The following is a 20,658-nucleotide window of genomic DNA, read 5'->3' on the forward strand; positions in this document are numbered from 1 at the left end:
CCGGCGGGCACGGCCCGTCCCGGGAACGCGGAGCCGCCGCCGCGCTGGGAACGGGCCGGCGCCCGGGCCGGCGGGGTCACCGGGCCTCTGCAGCGCCAGGAGCTGCGGACAGATGTTTCTGCATCCAAACGACCAGAAAAAACAGGTCAGGGGAACGAAGCACCTAATCTAGGGGGGATCCTGACAGAACTGATGCCTTGGACGGTCGGTGAAGAGAAATGGATGCTGTATGCGGGGACAAAAAGTGCAGAAAAGGCAGAACGAATCACATCAGCGGACAAGCAGGAGCATGTTAAAAGGTTCGCTCAAAGAAAATGAACAGCGGAGCAACAAATAGTAAAACTCACCGAGGAATGAAATTCCAAGTCTAAAGAAGGGCAGAGGATCCAGTGAAGGCTGTCACGGCTCAGATGGCGGCGGCAACAATGGTACAGCGCGGTCAGTGAGGCCACGGCGGCGAGGAACAGCGCAGGGAGGGATCGCGGCTGTGCCCGCAGGAATTGGTGAAGACCACGCAATATTAGCGATGTCAGGACTGAATCAGTACGCATTCATAGACTAAGTGGGAAAACTGACAAGAAGCAAGCGGAAAACTGTGCAAGAAGGGACTGCGCATGTTTCAGCACATCAGCCTAAGGTGGAAATACAATGGAAGCTTACAAAGATTGGTGATGTGAAATAGGGGAACAGGAAATGATTGTTTACACTCTTCCAGTGCAAGAATTAGAGCGTAACAAGAGGAACTAATAGAAGAAAAATTCAGAACAAGGAAATGAATTAATATTTCTTCATTCGCATATAATTAAACTGTAGAACACCTTGATGTAGGACAAAATATAGCAGAAGAATATACCTGGACTCAAAAAGAGACTGGAAAAATACAGGAAAGAAAAAAAGTCAGTTTACCAAAGACATCTCCTCTGGTTGAAAAATGCCCCAGCCCACAGAAAGCCCTACAGTATCTGGGGACACTTTACTCTGTGCTTGCTCCTGCCTCTCCTTCCCAAGGCGTGGGCTGGTGGCTGGCTCAGGGATGGTACCAGTGGACCAGAGATCCCATCCTCACGTCCTTGTCCTGCGGCCCCTGTCTCCTGGATCTCTCCTCAGCAGCCTTAATGCTTTATTCTGAGTTATGAAGTGTTACAGGACGTCCCTAAGGGTAGAGCTCAGCTCCCTGGAGGGACTGCTGCGTTTCGTGACATAAGTTCCAACCAAAACTGGACTAAATGTCACTGGCCACTTTGGAGACACATCCCAGGGATTGATGGCTTTTCATTCTGCCCCCTAAAAGGCAACTCAGGGATGCACAGTGTTTTGCATCAGAATAAAACCCAAATGCCTTGCTTTGAAAAGTCTGACCCAACCAAGCTAAAAATCACAGACTAAGAAAAAAGTCTCTGTTAGCAATTTACCTATGTAATATCAAGGATGATGGTCAAGATAACCCATTTTTGTTCAATAAGTTGTAAGATTTTAGTTTTAGTTAGACTAAGTACACCAGCTTATCTTTTGTCTGAAGTCATAGTCAAACTGCTGTGAATGAGCAGCTTCTTTGTTGATGAGACCACCTGTGCTAACAAATACCACCAAAAATGGGGTAAATTATAAAACCATTTTAAAGCATTCCTTAAGTATTTCCAGTATGTCAGCTAAAGGATGCTGTGTAAAAGATAAACCTTAAAAAATCAATAGGTGCACGAAAACACATTCACTGCAGACATGTCCAGCAGATCTGCCATTGCACAGAAGAGAAAGCAGAATAGACAGACACGCTCAGCAGTGTGTGCTCTTTTCCATGCTCACATGCCCCACGCCCACACACACTAGTCACATGAAGACAAAACCTTATCATTCACTGCAGCTTTTATGGCTGCAGCCAAGCATTCTACAAGTCTCAAGGAATTTCTTATTCCTATTTCATTTGCAAATGTCTAAGGTTTTTAAGTTACGAACGTTTAAATATTTGGTTCACCAAACGGTTTTCTGTTTTGTTTGTCAAGTCTTGACCCAGCCCATCTATCAATCAATCAATCACTGTGCAGTACTGGGAGTCAAAGGCTCTCCCCTTGCCATTTGCCTGGATGCAGGTGCAGGTGGCTGTGGGGGCTGTTCCCGGAGACTCACTGATGTCAGAATTCACCTTACACTGCGGGACCATTGCTATTCATCTTCCTGAATTCTCACAGGAAGCTTGTTTATTAGATTGTCGCCCTGGTTCTTTAGCCTTCTGATGACTGTTTACATATTTCTAGTGGAGTCTCTCACAAATGTAACATAAACAAGTAGATTGTTTTCATTCCAGTCTGTGATGGACTGGTGAACTGACCGCTAGGGTCAGAAAGGTGTTCCTCTCATCTACCAATCTTTGATCAAACTCCAAATCCTATTTAAATCCCAAATGATAATAAACTTTCTCTGCTCACCTCTGAACCTGAGTGAGTGGTTCTTTCGTGTCCCTACCGGTGACATTAGATAGCAACTGTTAATATTTGATATTAACTACAATCTTTGATAAGTCACTTCCACAGTTTCTCCTTCAGAACTGGACTCCCAGTGCCTGACCTAGTGTCAGCATCTACAGCCAGCTGGACTCAGGAGCTTCTGAACTGGAATAAAAGCCAGCGTGGGAAGTGATGCAGGATGAGGAGGTCTGTTGCATCACCCTGTACTGAGCAGGCAAGTATTGTCAGAATTGCTGAGAACCCAAACAAAGCAAACAGCATTCCGGCCTCCTAGTAGCTCTAGTAGGTCTGAAAATAAGGCTATAAATATGGGGAACAAGTCTCCATTTGCTCTGACACTGCCAATGGCTGTCACCACAATTCAGCCACCTCATCTGAGAGTCAACTATCATTAAATGAAAACATAGCACTTGCGTCCTTTGGAAATTGCAGAGGCTCCTGAAACTCATTTGGGTACCCTGAGGACATACCAGAGGAAAGATGAGCCCTCCAGCCGCCTCCAGCTATACATTAACAGAGTGAAAGTAACAAAAAAAGTTGAGAAGAGTTTTATGGGACAACCCTAGACATAATCTAGGAATACCTGAATCACAGCTTTTCAGTGGGCAACATCATTCGACCTCTCCCCCTCCTTCACAGTAGGCATAAGCAGAAGTATCCAAAACTACAAATCTCAAGAGTTCATCCCATAATGTTCCTGACGGCAGGACACTCATCCTCCATTTCTATTTCCAAAATAGTTTCCGTCTTAGCTTCAAAGCATAGAGGGAGGCCAAGAGAAAGCCCATATGATCATGGAGGTTTCAAGGGAAAGGAGACTGTAGATATTACCTCTGTTCTCTCTGTGCTCTCACCTCTTCTTTAAAACAGAAATAATCCTTCATGATGACTGCAGACCTCTCAAGTCCCACCTACAGTTTTCCTCCTTCCCAGCTTCACTTGGACTAAGGCAGGTTTCTTCCAGCATTTCGCTCTACAAGACCTGTTTTACATCAATGATTCCCTATTACTTTGCATGAGTTACTGCATTATTTATTAGTTTAAAATGTACTGTTATGTAACCCCGTCAAATGTACTTTTAATCTTAAGCAGTGAAGAGAAAAGCATGATAATGACAGAACAATGCACAATTTAACATCAAATGTTTTCCTGAAACTGTTAGTAATTATCCTTTACTTTTTTAGTAACCACATTTAGCTCTTCATTCTCTTCTGATCCAAACGTTTCACTAGGGCTGTGACCAATTCCACTCTCAATATTTTTGTTAAGGTCTTTTTTTATAACACAGTGCCTAGCACAAGACCCAACATCCACCATGAGGCTATGCTATTTATCTAGGGCTTATTCTTAAGTACTTTTCCACAATGCAGGATAATTTTAGATCATTTCAGAAAATGGAATTTATATTTGAAATACCTCAATTAACTGTGTTTTGATTTTACTGACTTCTCTTTTTCCAGCAGACTTTGCTAACATTGGCATGCCTTGCTGTTGTCATGGCAATAAAAGGAGTCTGTATGGTTTGGGATGTGACTCAGAAAAAAATTTATATGGGCCAACAATTAGAACAAAGGACATTGAATGTTTCTGTGCCATTATTTATGTTAATAAATGGTCAACGGAAAAAAAAGAAAATCCCAAATCAGAACAAATGATACCGAACAAAGCTTGATTGGACAGAAGACATCAAATTATTATTACTTTTGACCCTCTCTTGCATTTAGGTCTCTGTGTGGGTATAGTTTTATCACCCCTAGGAGTAACTAAAATCCCAGTGATCTGCCTGGGCAGTTACTTAACCAGAACAGAACCCAGATTTGCCCAAAGAGCTTACGTTCTTAGCGTTTAGAAATATGAGGAGCCTTGTATTGTGGAATTATCCCAATAAAAACAGTAACAAAGCCATCATCTCTGTGAGGGATCCTTCAAAGGCAAGGCTCTTCTCATGGCTCACAATTTACATAAGGCAAAAGAGAGTAAGTTTGCCAATTAAAAGATGAGGAAAGGAGCTTGTGGCAGTCACTGAAGAGGTGTGGACAGAACAGTTGCAAGCACTAAAGCCAACCTACACCAATCTATGAAGTGCATGGAAAAATTATTTTTAGTAAGGCTTAAAATACCATTCACCTATGTCTTCTATATATTACTCAGACAACACTGGCTCTTCTCCTGTGGATCCTAGGTATGGGAGGGGAACTGTTATTAGATCATTTGCCTGTGCAGGGATGCCAAATGTGAAAGCACTGAAATACATGCATCTGTGTCAGTCCTTAATTTCATCTTCTGACTCATGTTCTGGAGTGGTAGTTCCTGTGCCTGGCACTTCCTGTTCATACCAAGCTGAGCTATACTAAGTGTTATTTATTAGAGCGCAATCTAAAGCCACAGCCACATGGCCAGCTGGCCATTACCCCAGTACAAATCATCAGTGCCACATAATCAGCAGTTTCAGAGCTCAGAATTGCAGGTAGTCATGTCACTTCTACTGTTGGATTCAACTGTGAAATGCAGAGTAGGAACCAGTCAGTCTGAAGTAATCTCAAATTTAAGATCTAGTTCAAGCCGTGGCCATCTCTCCCTTTCTTTGGTTCTCCGGTAACTTTTTCAAACTGTTTTGCTCAGCCTCGCTTTGTGTCAAGGTTCCACACCTCATAGATGCCCTTGGCCAAGCCAAGACAGCAAACATACCAGAGGACAACTGGGGAAAACACATGGGAAACAAGAGGGGTTTGCACTGAAAGACAATGAATGATAATCTACCGGGGAAATTAAAAGGATTCTATGTGAACAACTAAGTAACAACTGAATCCATACACAAGACTAATTCCAAACCGATCTATTTGTGGGTATGAAACATTTTGAGCATATGTGGCAAGCAGGTTACTAGGACTTGAAGAGGATTAGTAATTCTCTTTAGCTCAATATGGTAACAGCCAGTGCACAGCCACATTGCAGCTGAAATACTGTGTCACAATAATACCTATATAAAGATACTGGAGAGAACTAAACAACAAAAGAGAATGACCAATGGTCAAAGTACCATTCATAGGATTGCCATTCCCAGCTGCATTCTTGTGGGTTGTTCACAATTGCTTTGGGGTCTCATGACTGAATTTTGGTGCTATGCTGTCCGTTAAAAACCCCCGCTGCTCTACCCTGTAGTGTGTCCCCACTTCCCATGCTTTTAGCAATACAGTCAGGAAAAGTGCCTGACCCAGTTGCTTTCCTCCACCACACTCTGCAGTCTTTCCTACTAAGACTTCCTTTGAATGAAAACATGGAAAAAAAGGCAGGAGAGAGCTCTAACAACCCCTTTTTGCTTACTGCTGGAGGCTTCCCATCCCTTTGCATTTTGAGTGGAGAGGTTATCCAGTTTCCATGGCCCTGGAGCTACAGGAGCAAACAGACCAGTTGCTCTTGGCAGGACACAGGGGGATGGACCCAAGCTCTGACAAATATAGCAGGCAAGAGCTGTGTGCCCATCCCCAGCAACCTCAGAGCCCTCCCAAAAGGAGCACCCGCAGGGTCGCCCCAGTTAATATTCACAGAGAGTTGCATCATGTCAGACTGGGCTCAGTGGCAAAGGAACGCTTGAGCTGTTTTGAGCGAGCACGGTTCTGGTTTCTCCAATGGAATCCAAGACAGGTGAAACATTTGGGAAAGAAAGACTGAAGTTTATGCAATTCATAAGTACAGCACTGATGCAGTCCCCATTTTCATAACAAGAAAAAACCCCTTTAGAGGGCTTCAGTTAAGCAAAAAGCTTCCACTTTTTTCATTGAGGCCATCTGACCTTGAGTAAGTCCCCTTCCTTGTTATTTCTGTCTGAAATAAGTTACACATCTAGCTACTGGCACAGGCCTGCTTTTAACTTACTCTAATCTTTTTGCACAAATGCAAAATATTATTATCCTTTACCACAATTGTTCCATGCAAGATCCTATGCATCATTTCTTTCATCAAGAATTTTATTTTGTAAGTCAGAATATACAAAAATCTTAGAAAAGGCATTAACAAATATTAAACCTAGGAAAAGCATTTCTTTATAATTTATAATTTTTTTAATAATTGTGATTTAGTTTTTCTTTGCAGAATACAAATGCATAAAAAAGGTAAGAGCTGCCCTCAAAATTAGCAACATTCCAAAACCATGATTACATACAGTACTCAGGTAATTGAAGCCTGAAGCCCTGAAAGATACTGTAAAACCTTTTGTCAGTACAGCATATTCAAATGCATTTCTAAATATGTTTAGCATTTTTGGAAAGAATTTCTTTTTCATGTTATCTAGATCATTCGTCAGAATAAACCAGATAAAAATTAGAAAAATCAGATTAAAAAAAAAAAATTTTTTTTGGAAAAAACCCAAACTTACAACTCTGTTTTTGTCCCAGAATTCCTCTTTCTGAATTTGAGCTACAAAAGCAATTTTGATCTTCTTTAAGTTTATCTTCCTTTTCAGTTCTGACAACTATGTTTCTTCCTTGCTCAGGCTCCAATCCACCATTTCACTACTTTTCCCTCTCTTTTCCTAACAGCTATTTGTCTAGTCCTCTAACCACTGTGTTTGTTGTTTTTTTTTAACTGACTTTTCTTTGGCTTCTGTCAGTTCATTAACATTTTTCTAGTCTTTAACTCAAAGTGAATATTCTAGCTGTTGTCTGAAAGTTGTACAATGAGGAATTATCCTTGTGCTTTCATGAATCAATGACTACTCTGTAAGGCTAAAAGCAGTTTTTCTCTTCCCACTGTTTTCACATTTCCTCTCATCCCATTTGTTCTTTTTTCCAGCAAACACTACAAGACAGATAATATCCTCCCACAGCTTTCACTTTGAGATCTCACAATATTTTTCAAAAAGAATCCTCTTTCCCTTAGATGGGGGGGGTGGGGGGGGGGAAGTTACAAATAGGATGGAGTTATCTCATCCCAAAATGTTTAGCACAGGCTGCATTTCACGTCAGCATGTTACCTAATATTCTCCTTTTTCAAGAAAACCCCTGTTCATAGTGCTCTGTGTGGAAGGGACTGGTAAAGTTCCCAACTGCTTTTTCCTGTCCCACACAGCTCCTTGGGCTGCTTCCACCACAACACCTGGCTGCCGCTGGGCAAGGAATGTGCCCGCTCGTAATGGGGACTCAGAAGTGTAAAGGTCACTTTCCAAATGAATACTGGAAAGAAATCTTTCACTTGGAGTGCTATCATCATCTTCATTTCAGAGAGGTAAAAACTAAGCCTAGGCAGATGGAGCAACTTTTCCAATACCAGGGTTTAACCCAAAAGCCCAGAGCTCCTTCCGCACGTATCTGGATTTGTATGTGCCATGAAGTCCTGGACTTGACAGGCAGAATCACAGAGCGACCAACAGACATTTCCTCTTTGACATAGCTAATTCAGTCCTAAACCACCCAGAAAAGAGATGCGTTAAAACATTTATATCATGAAACACTAACTAACACTTCAGGCAATTCCACAACGAGAATTATGAAAACAGGTAGGAGATGATAAAACTGATTAAAAGAAAAACAAAATAGGGAAGTAAAAAAAGAGCAAGGCAAATACACAACAGGCAATTCATTTAAAAGCCCATCCTACACTTACTTTTGATTTTTCTCCAAATTGACTATATCAAGCTCTGTGTAGTTAGTGTTAAATCAATTTAATTACAGAATCACATGGAAAAACAACATTAAAAACCTTTCATTTCCTCTTCCCAAGAGTGAAATCAAACTACCACCCAACACACCTTAGTAGTTTTCTTTTTTTTTCTTTTGTTTAAAAAAAGCCTGGAATTCTCCTAACAGAAAAAGAAAAACATAAAATAACCCCAAGTTTTGCCTTGAAATGGAAAGCAGTTCCATTATATAGAAACGTTTGGCTAGATGAATAGAAAGCTCTGCCCTTGGCACAAAAGGAGCTGCAAAGAGCATCCTGTTTAACTAAGCTGGTGTCCTAAAGAACAGCCCCTCAATACATCCTCTGAGTAATCCGCATATTTAGGATCGGATGTAAGTTACCCCTGTTTCAACTTTCTGGATAATTTTGTGAATTAGCTTAGAAATTCATTATGTCGGTTTTCTGCTTCCAGCTGAAGCACTCGTTAAGTTCCTACTCTCTGCTGTCATATATAGAGTTCACCATATCAATGTACAATTAAATACCTGCTATGCCAGCCTTTGAGCAAGGAGAGGCTTTGGGATCCTTTTTGGTCCTGCTCTCACACTTGTGTTTCAGTGAGGTTATCCGGTGCTGAATATTGGTGCTAAGAACAAAGTCCAAGCTATGGGATTAACATACTGATAAGACGGGTGCCAGAATTGCTCATTTCAGCAAGGTGACACAGGAATGACAATAGGCACCTCTTTTCTGTTGTTGTAGGGTGTCACAGAAATAAAAACTCCTGTTACAGTGGAAGGTACCAGGACATGGTACGTGGACAATGCCTGAGGACAGTGGGTGGGCCTACACCCACTGCCATCTCCTGCACCTCCCCTAATGTTTGCTGCCCGCACTGCGCGATACAGTGACCCGTTTCCACCTCTCCCAGCTTCTCCTCAGTGTCATTCCCCTGCTGCCCTCATCCACTACCCTTTCTCCCCTTTTTAAGGACGTTTTCCAATTGGTCTCTCTCTCATCAACAAGTGAACACGTGGCCCAGTGCACTGCACTGCAAGGCCAGCCAGCCTGCAAATACACTTTACTCCAGCTGGCCCCTGCTCATGCACACAACACGACCCGTGCCGCAGTCGTTCCCCCACACTGCCGAGGGGCCTGTGTCCTTCAGCCTGGCACAGCAGAGCTTCAGTGGAACACTGGGATCCAGTGCTTGCAAGGGCAACACGTCCCACTTCCGTGCTTGCTCGCATGAGCCTCGGGCAGAGGAGGGGCTCCAGCACTGGCTGGGTACAACAGATCTTGGGGCAAGCACAGGAGTGACACATTTTGGTATTTTATTTTGTCTGCAGCGTTTTCAATGCCTGGATTCTGACTGGCCCGCCATCATTCACAAGCTTTCTGGAGGATGCGTAGCCATACACAACAGAGAACAAACTTTTTTAATACTTGGAGATGCCACTCCAAGAAATGTCTTTAGCTCTTCTTCCATGTAACAGGTGTCTTAAGAAAAATACACCAAAGGAATTAAAACCAAAACTGATGTCATCCTTTCATGAGCAGCTGAATAAAACAATACAGATTAGTATTGTTGTTCATGTGCTGCTGGAAGAATGATTTTAAAAGTTTGTGACTGAAGGCAAAAGAAAAAAAACCCAGTCATTTACTTTAGCCACAGTTTAGAAACGATGCAACAGTCACGACCCTGCTAAACCAAAAGCAGCAAGGCAGTTAAAGCAACATGGATAACACATTCTATTATATTTACACATTTCATGTAAGGGTGTCCTCCTTGAATCAAAAGCTGAAATGCTCCTGTGAAAACAAGGAATCAACTCTACAGGAAGGTAATGCAGAAGTATTGTTCACAGCTGCAGCAGTTTTGCAGGAAAGTAATTTGGGACATATGGATTGAGAATGCTGAGAGGAAAACCCTGCTCAGGACTTGAAAGAGAAGGTAGCGTGAAGAAACATTGCTGGATCTTGCCCCCAGAATTCCAAGGACAAGGTATAAAGCAGGAAATCTTTATACATACACTGGTACGATTAATGAAAGGGAGAGTGACCTCTTACACCAGGTCTTTCTGAAAGCAGAAGTGTAGTCCCAGTGGCCTGGGCGAAAAGGAAGCTCCCTGACACAACACCCATCAAGCCAGAGCACTCTGCTTGCTGATTATCCATGGCTGGTCATCCTTGGGCAGAAACCCTATGAAGAGCTGTAGTGATGCTCTCCAGAGCCCCTCTGCCAGGATACCTGCACACACCCCACCCTTAGGGTTTGTCTTATGATCCCATGCCCTGCCAGGGAATTATGGGGATGAAACTCTGCCAGAGTGGGGCACTGGAGAAGAGATTAGGCTGTCAAGAACATGGAGCAGGGAGACAATTAGACAAAACAACAGTGAAATAACAGGGAGGCCAGGTATCTGCCTGTCCATCTTTTCAGGCATATGGGACATTTGAATTTTCAAACCAGAGTTCATTCCATTCCTGGCTGCTCTAACATGCCCCAGGGTCCACAGCCATGCCTAAACTGAGGCAGGACAAATAGAAAGTCTACAGCAATGAAAAGAGCACAGACACGGCCTCTTCCTTTGAAGCAGGCCACTGAAAAGGATTTTCAGATTTTGCAAAGACAGGAATGCTTGTTTCGAAATAGAGAAAGAGTGCAGCAGAGGTTACAGCTCCTTCAGAAGAGCATCTGGTAGAGATGCGTAACCCTGTCCTTCAGAGAGCTCAGGGTCAGACTTTTAATTCAATTCTAGATGTTCTCCTCTATCTGAAAATAAAGCTTTTTACAGCATGAGAAACCAGGCTGTGCTGCTCAATAGTTTGACATATGAATGTGACATGGGAGAAGGACTGCAGGACAATACGGAACAGGAAACAAAGGACAGCTCTTGGATCCCAGGGGAGCAGAAGGGCACAGCTCAGGCATGCTGAAAGCAATTAGTGCCACGGGAAAGGGGCCAGCCTGCCCCAGTCAGCAGCCATCCCTGCACTACAGCTACAGGGCATCTGCGCTGCAGCTTGACATGCTGCCAACCACGGGGCACCTCCAAACACACAATGTCACTTCGTATTTTGGGATACTGGGTCAGACAACAAAAAAAATACTACCTAGCCCAGCAAATGCCCAGCAACTTCTCACAGTAGTGAGTCATAATTTCTGTACCTTGCCTATGGAGTGTTCAGATGCTTAACACCCCTTCAGTTACAGTTCAGTGAGATGTTAAGAAGGTTTTAGGCCTATATTTAAAAATAAGCATGAATCTAGTCTTTTCATGAACATGCTCAATTTTTGTGAGCAAAAACCCACATGACAAAATGATTTAAGTTGATTAGTGTCTTGCTAAGCCTTAGAGGATATTTCAGACCATTCTGAAAGCTGCCCACGACTAGGCGGTGCTCAGACACCACCCACAAACATGAGAAGGGATTTTACATAGAATACTGTAACAAATTCCCTAGTTTCTATTATGTGTTAATTAGGTAAGCCATTTGAAGACCAGATACAATTTTATCACCTTATTTCTCAATTCTGCTGATCTTCAGCATTTGGATCGGAAGAGATCTTGACTAACATTTTATAGCTCTACACATAACTTCCTCTGAAGTCACTGCCCTCAAAATCACTGTCCTATTTACATTTTTACTGAACAAAATTCAAAAGTAAACAGTGTGTCACTTCCAAAGTACTTAAGACTTAACAAGTGCTCGGGTGCAAACCACACGTCTGGCATGAACCGTACTGCCTAAGAACAGTTTCAGTGATATGGTATTTCAATAGCGCATAAGAAAGCCGCAAGTAGTCATTAGAAAGAAAAATTGGTAAGAAGAGAAAGTCTTTACTTCATGCAATTAGAATACTAGGACGTTAACATGACCTTTCTTTCGGCTGGCAATAGCTGTACATAGCTATTAAGTACAGGAAAAGTTTACTGTACATAAACATTATGAAAGCTTGATTAAAAGCAGCTGCATAAAAATTGATTTGAAAAGTACATAAGAATTTATAACTTTTCCATTTTTTTTACTTGGTCATTTTAGATTTTTTTTTCTTTTTTACAAAACTTCTGTGTAATCTTTTGTTCCCTGTTTCTCTAAGGAGTTGTTAAACAAAGCTGCTACAAGTACAGAAAAAGTGTAAGAGGCTGGGTGGGGTAAGAGGAAACCTGTGCGAAGAAGCATTTAGACATTCTTAGCTTTCCTTTGTTACCAAATAAAATGTCTCAGCTTGCTAACAAACCAACACTAACGTTGACTGAATACAGAAAACTGGCTTTTCAACTGATTCTTAGGTTCCCGTGACAATGTTGGAAATTCATTTTGCTCAATTTCCATACAGAGTTTCCATTTCTTCTGAGAAGAAATACATTCTGAAGAACTGCAGCTAGTTATAGCTTTTTTGCCCTACGTTACATTAGGGTGGCAGTTTTGGCGACAGGCACACGACTGAACACACCACAGGTCACGCGACAACAGCCAAGGTTTATTGATGGTTGCCCTCCTTTATAGGGGGTTCAAAATTCCCGCGCTTGAACAGCTGATTGGTCAAGGTCTCAGCACCACCCAGCTCCCTGGCCAATGACATGTCTGCATTCAGGATTGAATGGGATTGGCTGGGGGCCCCTGTTTGAGTTCGAATCCAACCAATCATCATCATTCCCATGGACCTGTTTACTTATACTCTTTAAGGAGCTAGGCTAGTCCAGTTGGGTTTGGTTATGGCCAAACTTATCTGTGCAGCTTCAGACCAGCTGCAGCTGTCACAGCCTTAAACTAAGCAAGTCACGCGTTTTGATCTTCAAGAAGATTTTTCTCTATTTTATTAGTTAACTTAATAACTAATTCTTATTTTTCTTAATTACTGCACATCACCTTCTGGATTTAGGTTTAATTAGTTTCAAAGCAGACTGAGATAGACACTGGTACTAACCAAAGCCATGAGAAATAACATTTCAGCTGCCTCTTAATAATACTTACTATACAATGGCTTAATTGATCTCCCTAACAAGTTCTGATTTTTTTATTTTTTTTTATTTTGCCAACTGCTTTATCAGCCTTAAATTCAGGTGCAGAAATTCAATAGGGAAACCATCTTTCAGAACCCACACTCAGGTCCTGGCACAGGTGTAACGCATAGCATGGCAAGCATTGCCATGTGAGGTGTATTTACTTGAGTCAGAACCATCTGTGCTGCTCACAAGCAGTGGAGAGAAATGGAATCAGACTGATTTAGTTATTTAGGGGCACATGTTCTATCAGTTTGCCAGAAAGGCCCCACTGAGGTTCATTTGATGCTCAAGTAGGAGACGTGAACAAACATACTAGAAATACCTGTTTGAGAGGTGCCTTTTGAAAGGTCCCACAGAGCACAACTTTTTCTGAAGGAAAATTTGTTTGCTGCAGTCTCAGAAAAGGGATTTTCACTGATTCTTCTACTAGGGAGTGGAAAATGTTATAAATGATAAGCTGAATCCGTGAATTAAAAATATTAATAACAAAATTTATTGATACAAACCAAAAATCAAGAATTTTAGAAATAGAAAAACCCCGATAAAACCACAACCAAAGTACAGTTCCAATCCCGGGAATTGGCACTGGGTGAACCGCAGATCCTGCCCCTATGGCACAGAATCCCCCCTCTGGTTCACAAATTCGGAGTGTGCAGGGCCTGTTTTTATACAGTTTTTGGGCTTGTGCAACCGATTACTTCATCGATTCTTTGTGTATATGGTCCTTGATTCATATTCGTCTGGTTTCTTTTCTGGTTGCAAGTTCGGTGAATAGTCTTTTTGGGGAGACATAAGCTTATGTCTGGGTTTACTGGAACCAGGTATTGAGATGTATATCCTTGAGGAGATTGGGATGATGGATATGGGGTGCTGAGCGCTCGGCCAACGATCGCTGATGACGGTGCTCAGCTCCATCACCCATGAGTGGTACTCTCCTTTTCTTTCGAAGATGGGTGATTTCCTGCTTCTGGCAGAAGAATGTCTTCCCAGAACCCTGCATTCCTTAGGCTTAAGAATGTTATACAGTAACATACAACCTAACTCTCAGACTACAGTTATATAGGTTTTATAAAATGTTATAAAATAAGAAAACACTAATTAATCCTACAATATTTATCACAGAAAATAGTCCAATTCTTTTCACAGATGTTCTCTGGGTGCAGAGTCAGGAACATAGGCCAAACCATGTGGGGACTGCTCAAGGAGTCTCCTTCAGGCCTTTAGTGACCCTTTTGGAGCCCAAAGGATCCCCTTCCTCAGCCCTGTTACCTGGTGGGACTGGCAATCCCACATTCCCATCAGTGCCATTGGGTTTTATCACTCAGGGTGTTGCTTCCAGGCAATGTTCTGCAGAAGTGACAACAGAAGAAGGAAATGTTACATCCACCACAGCCTCAGAAGAGTATTTATCTGCCACTTGCTGATAAGTAGCACCTTGTCAGCAGCCTCCCCTTTAACATACTGTCCATTGGATATCTGTTAAGGAGGCAAAGAAAGTGTCTCCCTAATAATCACCACTCTAAAAAACCCATCAGGCCTCTTCAGCTCTGTGCAATGGATCTCTTAAGATACACAGAGCAGCTCCTCAACAGCTAGCAGCCACCTCCAAAATTCGGCCCTCTGGTTTTTCAGCATGCTTTTGAAGAAGCTCTGTTGTTCACAAAAACACTAACAAGGACAGGTTAATCCTCTTCCTTGCTAAAATTTGCCTGCTGGACTGCTGATCTGTGTCTCCCAAATTACCATTGTTCTGCCAGATTCTTTCATATTTCCTGCAGATCACGTAGTTTATTAAAGATCAGGCATCCCCTTTTACGTGAGCAGTAACACCAGCAACAAAGGTAGATACAGACACTTCAGATCACAGCGGGTCGTAAGTATTTTAATTAATTTCAGTTACAGAAATTGCTTGAAGCTGAGGCGTGCAGACTGCTAGTGCAGGTTTTGTCATGAAGAGCCTGTCCCAAAAGGCATTGAAAGTCATGTCCCAAACTTGCAGGCAGCATTGCCATTTTTGTCACATTCAGGTGATGCTGTGCTTTTATTTTGGTTTGACAGAAGAGATTTTTATTGCCCTCTTCTGTTAATAACAGTTTTCTAGCAGCACACAGGTTCAGTGGTGTGAGCTCCTGCTTTGTATACCTTTAACACTAGACATAAATTACTTGTACAGATAGTTCTAAAGACACATGGGCTTGGCATGACATCCAGTGGTGAAACAGCCTCTAGTTCCCCACAGGGCTTTTTGGCCCATGTAACTGTTACCTGAACTTATCAAAAATGAAACCAATCTGAACACTCCATTAGGTTTTACTTTACGCAGTGGAGCCTAAGCAATTAAACAGAATAAATGTTCATCATTATCAATGGAAAAAAAAAATTTCTCAGTCCCATTTCCAACAGTCCGTAGCCTGTTGATTTTCAAAACAAACAGAATGAACATCTGGAATTCTTACAGTGACTTTTAAAATAAACAGTCAGTGCTCCTTGAAATGAAAAATCTGAGTGGAAATACAGTTTGGGGTGAGGAGAGCAAAGCAAGAAATCTGCATCAAAAGAGAGTGAGAAAGGAACCCACAGACTCTCGCAAACATAGCCCCTTGTCTGACAATTTAGAGAGGTGTGCTAGCACATTTATCTTCATTCTTCTCCCTAGAGATTTTGTTCAGAGGTCTTTCCCTTTCAGGTATTCTTCCAGAAGATCACTGCTGTTTCTGAAGTGACTGAAACCCCACCTGCCCTGTCCTATCTGCCCCAAACCATACTTTCCCAGGTAGAATATATGCACTGAACTTACGTTTTCTGCCTCCTTGGCACTTACAGATGCAAAAAGCAAACTTTTCGTTTTCATGAAAACTGCATCAGTTTTTCCCCCAGTATTTTATGAAAAGTGAAAGCTGCCACTTTCCCCATGAACATATGGATCTCACTGATAAGGCTATCTCAAGCACGGAGTCTGTGCTACGGTGTGCAGCCTGTGCCACCTCAGGTGCATCCCACCCATGTTTGGCAGGCTCTAAGAACTCTTCCACTAAAACCAGCAACTTTGATATGTGCTAATGTACACAACCCTTGGTGTGACTCTACAATTAGTAATTAGCATATCCAACAAACTGACTGCTCTCTGAAGTGCTTTCAATCCCTATAAAAAAGACTGAAGAGCAGGGAGCCACTATACCAGGTTAAACTAAACAGCTGCAGATGCTTTTCCCCACCATTAAAAAGAATTTTAAAATCTTTTCAAGTGCTTTCCAGCACATCATCATAGCCCTCAAATCATTCTACACATAATAGAAAAAACATTTCCATAATTACTAATGGGCTCTAGATAACTGACAGAATAAAACATGCATCCCTGAAGCCTTCAAGGCTTCTTTCCTTCAGTGCTGTACCGGACCGTGTGGGAGAGTGTCTACCTCTGGAGGCAGCCCTGAAATGCCACCTGGAACAAGGCACCGAGCTCCTCCTGCGGGGACAGCCAAGCCTTTCATTCAACACGGACACCAGAGGGGCTGCAGCCTCTCTTTTGCTCGCTGGCAACACTTGGAGGTTGCTCAGAGCACAGGGAGTGAGCATTTGTCACTACCCTGGCGTTGGGGGCTCTCATGTGAGAAGGGGTGAGACTTCCAGTGGCCACAAGGCACACAAGGACCATTTCTGTATTTTAGCTCAAATGCCTTAGGCACACACAATCGCAGACTAAACGGCCTCAGCTGTCAAAGCAAAACACGGTGACACCCATTGGCTCTAAACACTGAAACCCAAGAAATCACTTTTGGGCTGGAGCTGCTACAGCTAACTAGGAAGAGAAACTGCAGGAATGTTAGGAAAATTATTCCACAAACGCCAGAGGTTTATGTCCAGAAAGGAGACAGAGGAGTCCTTTTACTTTATTGGAATAAAGGGAGAGGCCATGGGGCATTTCCCCTGGGGTCTCTCCAGTTTTGGAGGATGCAGCCTCCTATTTTATCCTAATTTCCCGGCCCCATTTCCCTCTCTCTTTCCCCATTGGCTGAGGTACTTGAGAGGTACAGACTGCCCGGAGTGCCTAATACCTAAAATTCCCCTTTAATTTATAACCCACCTTTTAATTTTTAATTCTTATGGAATTTATGGGTTTTCCTATTGTTTCTTTCATCTTTCAATATCCATTTTCATTTATTAGCAAACCTACAGTTTGTTTGTAAAGGCCAATATCTTCTTTTCCATTCAGCAATCAGTGGAATCCTTCCCACTGTTTCTTTTCTCTCTCAGTGCTGGTTTTATCCACCAGCAGATCCACTGCTTGTTTGTAAAGACAAGCCACTGTAGGTACATTCGGTCCAGCCCCCCTGTTGCTTGTGGATGTTCATCCTCCCACAGCTGCCGAGCTTTCTGCAAAATCATTCGCTTCTCTGATGACCCAAACAAAATCCCCAAAGGAAAATCTCAGTCTTTCCATGTATAATCCACATTTCCCAAATATTCCTCTATATCCCCACCCCTATGGGATCATTCAAATATGGGGGTAATTCTTTTCCCATCGCCTTTACATCCTGGGTAGTAAGTGGTACAATGACAAACCCAAACCCTCCCCCTTGACTCCCTAAAGGAACTTGGCGGAGTGGCATCTGGTGCACCCATCTCTGGGGTCTGGGGGGCTTCTGATGTCCTAAATTGAGGCCCTCTTCTAGTTTTATGTGGTGATATGATACGCTGCTCCCCTCCCCCTACAGCATTATTATTCTCAGGTGGGGCCATAGGAACAACATTTTCCTGATCCCTTTGCTCCAGCAGTTGAGGATACAGGGGACCTCAGCATTCTCCCCAAGGGACTCTCTGGGGGTATTAAGGCATCGTCATCCCTTTTGGCAGGGCCCCGTCCCGGCTTTACCTTTGCAGCCCTCCATGGGTGCTCTGTTTGTTTTACCTGTGCTACCCTCCATGGGTGCTCTGTTTTACCTGTGCTACCCTCCGTGGGTGCCCTCCCAGGTTTGCTCCCTGAAGATCCCATTTTACTCACCTGTGAGATTTTCAATGGTCCTTCCCTGCGGACTCTTCACGGACACCCCTAGTCCGCCACTCGTCTAATATCTTCTTTTCCATTCTTCAATCAGTGGAGTCCTTCCCATTATTTCCTTTATCTCTCAGTGTTAGTTTTATCTACCAGCAGATCCACTGCTTGTTTGTAAAGACAAGCCTGTCATTCCTCTCAGGAAGGAAACAAGCAGCTTCTGCTCCAGAAAGCAAAGGCTTCTGAAGGACAGAACTGGTTCCACCTCACTGTGTGCAACTCTGAGACATGTCTGTGTGCAGAAAACACAGCTGTCCCTCCTGTGAGCAGCACTACCCAGGTTCCTCTAACTGCAGTCTGAAGAAAATCTGTATTTACCAACTACAGCAAAAGCTGAGGTCCTTGCAGCTTCACATACATGACTATTTTTACCTCTCCATCAGTAACACCAGGAGACACTCCTCAAGAAAATCATAAATTGTCTTACATGCTCTAGAAAGCCTAAAACTCCAGATCTAAATCATTTTATACAGTTTGCTCTGCTAACTGATCAGTCACTTCATTTACCATGGTTCCATTTACAATGGCATTATAGTGACTCTGCATAAATAATTTTGGGAGATCATATATTCTCCTGCACATCATATTTTTTCCAACCTCGTGCACGTCAAATGGAACAGCTCTATGAATTCAGTCTTTAGGATTAAAAAAGCCCCAAGAAACAAACAAACCAAATGTAGGTTAGCATTTGCATAACAGCACAACCTCGGGCCACAAGTCACAAGTCTGTTAACGAGCAGGGTCAACTTCTGACTCCTGGTATGACACACCGTGTTTGGTAACCGATCTGCCCCCACCAGCTGCCTTTGGATCTACTCCAATTACACAGCTGCCTGCTCTATGTCATTCCAGATGTCTACAGGCTCCTGCAGAATTTCTTCCTGGCAGAATAACCAAACTCCAGGAAAGGATCTGGAATCTCTAATTTGTCGATTTGCTCATAGGAGTACAACTCCAGGCACAGACACACACTGTGCAGGGGACACTGCGTTTTTAAGTACTGACTTCCACTACCACTTGCAGAGTGCTCCTGTGCCAGGCTCAGAAGCGCCTTTCTTCCTGCTTTGATCCAGGTGCAGATGCAGGGAAATGGAGCACTCCTGATGACAAAGTAGCATTACATCTTCCCAACTTTTCATGATGGGCTTTGAGTCATTCGCATTTCAAAATCAGACTTCACTTGTTGCAGACTTCTGAGGACTTAACTTTACATGCTGCAGCTTTTAAATGCCCAGCATGAACTAAGACAGGATTAAAGGTGCAGCAGCAAGACCAAAACTCCATCCTTATGTTGTTTTCTCTTGAACTGCATGACTAGGGCTAAACTGAATTTAGCATTTCCCATCCTTTGCTAACTGAATGAGAGGCTCCAAGCTAAAAATTAGAAAGACTTTTCCACACTTCAAAACAGCAAATCTAATTAAATTCAAATTTCATACAAATACATTACAGCATATTTTATGTATATAGAGTAAAAAGATTTAAAAGATAACAGAATTACCTAAGAGGTTTTTTTACCAAATAGTTGTTATATTAGGACAATTCACATGCACACAAGATACTTCAAACAATTATTTTTAACAAAGCATTGTATGCAGCTCACAATGTAGGTCCATCCTTGGGAAAAACGTGTTTTAGGAAATGCTGATGTGGCACTATTTTTCTTAGGTTTTCTGTTGAGCAGATACATCCCACCCTTAAAAGGCCATGACTGAGCACAGTTCCGAGGAGAACAGGAAAATGTTACATCTCCGAGATAGATGGTCACAAGTTGCGGCAAACTGCTGTAAAAAGCTAATGCTCAGTGACAGTCTCCGTACCTACCGTCAAAAATAACGGCAAACTACACCAGCAAGGAGGAGACACTTGAGCAGTGTCTGGCACAAGGAGTTGCAGGTAGAGCCCAGGCCATGCTTAGGCTCCTGGCTCGCCCATGTTTCCGATATGGGGCACAGGGTGCACAGGGCATGGTCACTGACCCCTGCGCACACACCAGCCCCAGACACACAGCCAGGTCAGCCACTCCTTCCCATCTTCTCACACAGCCAAAGCCCATTCTCCACTCCATCAGGGCTCCTCGAGGCTTCTCCTCAATCCACCCTTCCCTCAGCAAAGTTACTCACTGTGACAAGGACCACGACTTCTCGTCCATTTGAAACCTTCCGATTCTGAACTCATCAGGAGCTCTGCCTCAGGGCCAAACTTCTGCCCCTGAGCCTCAGCAACACACCTGGTCACTCCAGCTGGGGTACAGCTCTGGCCACCCCCCACATCCCCTGCCCCTTGTGCCCCAGCTGGATGAGGTTTGCTATCTCACTCCATCGGGGTCCTGATGTAAAAGAAAAAAAGGAGCAAGCGAAAGTAAAAGGGAGTAAGCCGGCCGAGAGGCGAGGAGGGCAGCAGTAGAGAGCTGCGGGGCTCAGCGGCCGCCGGGCGTACCTTGCTGCCGCTGCCCACCCCCGCGGCACCCCCAGCCTCGCCCCGGGGAAACACACACACACACGCGCGCTCG

The sequence above is a fragment of the Chamaea fasciata genome, unplaced genomic scaffold (genome assembly GCF_029207755.1).
Source record: "Chamaea fasciata isolate MVZ Bird 193981 ecotype frontalis unplaced genomic scaffold, bChaFas1.0.hap1 SCAF_14, whole genome shotgun sequence".
Classification (NCBI taxonomy): domain Eukaryota; kingdom Metazoa; phylum Chordata; class Aves; order Passeriformes; family Sylviidae; genus Chamaea; species Chamaea fasciata.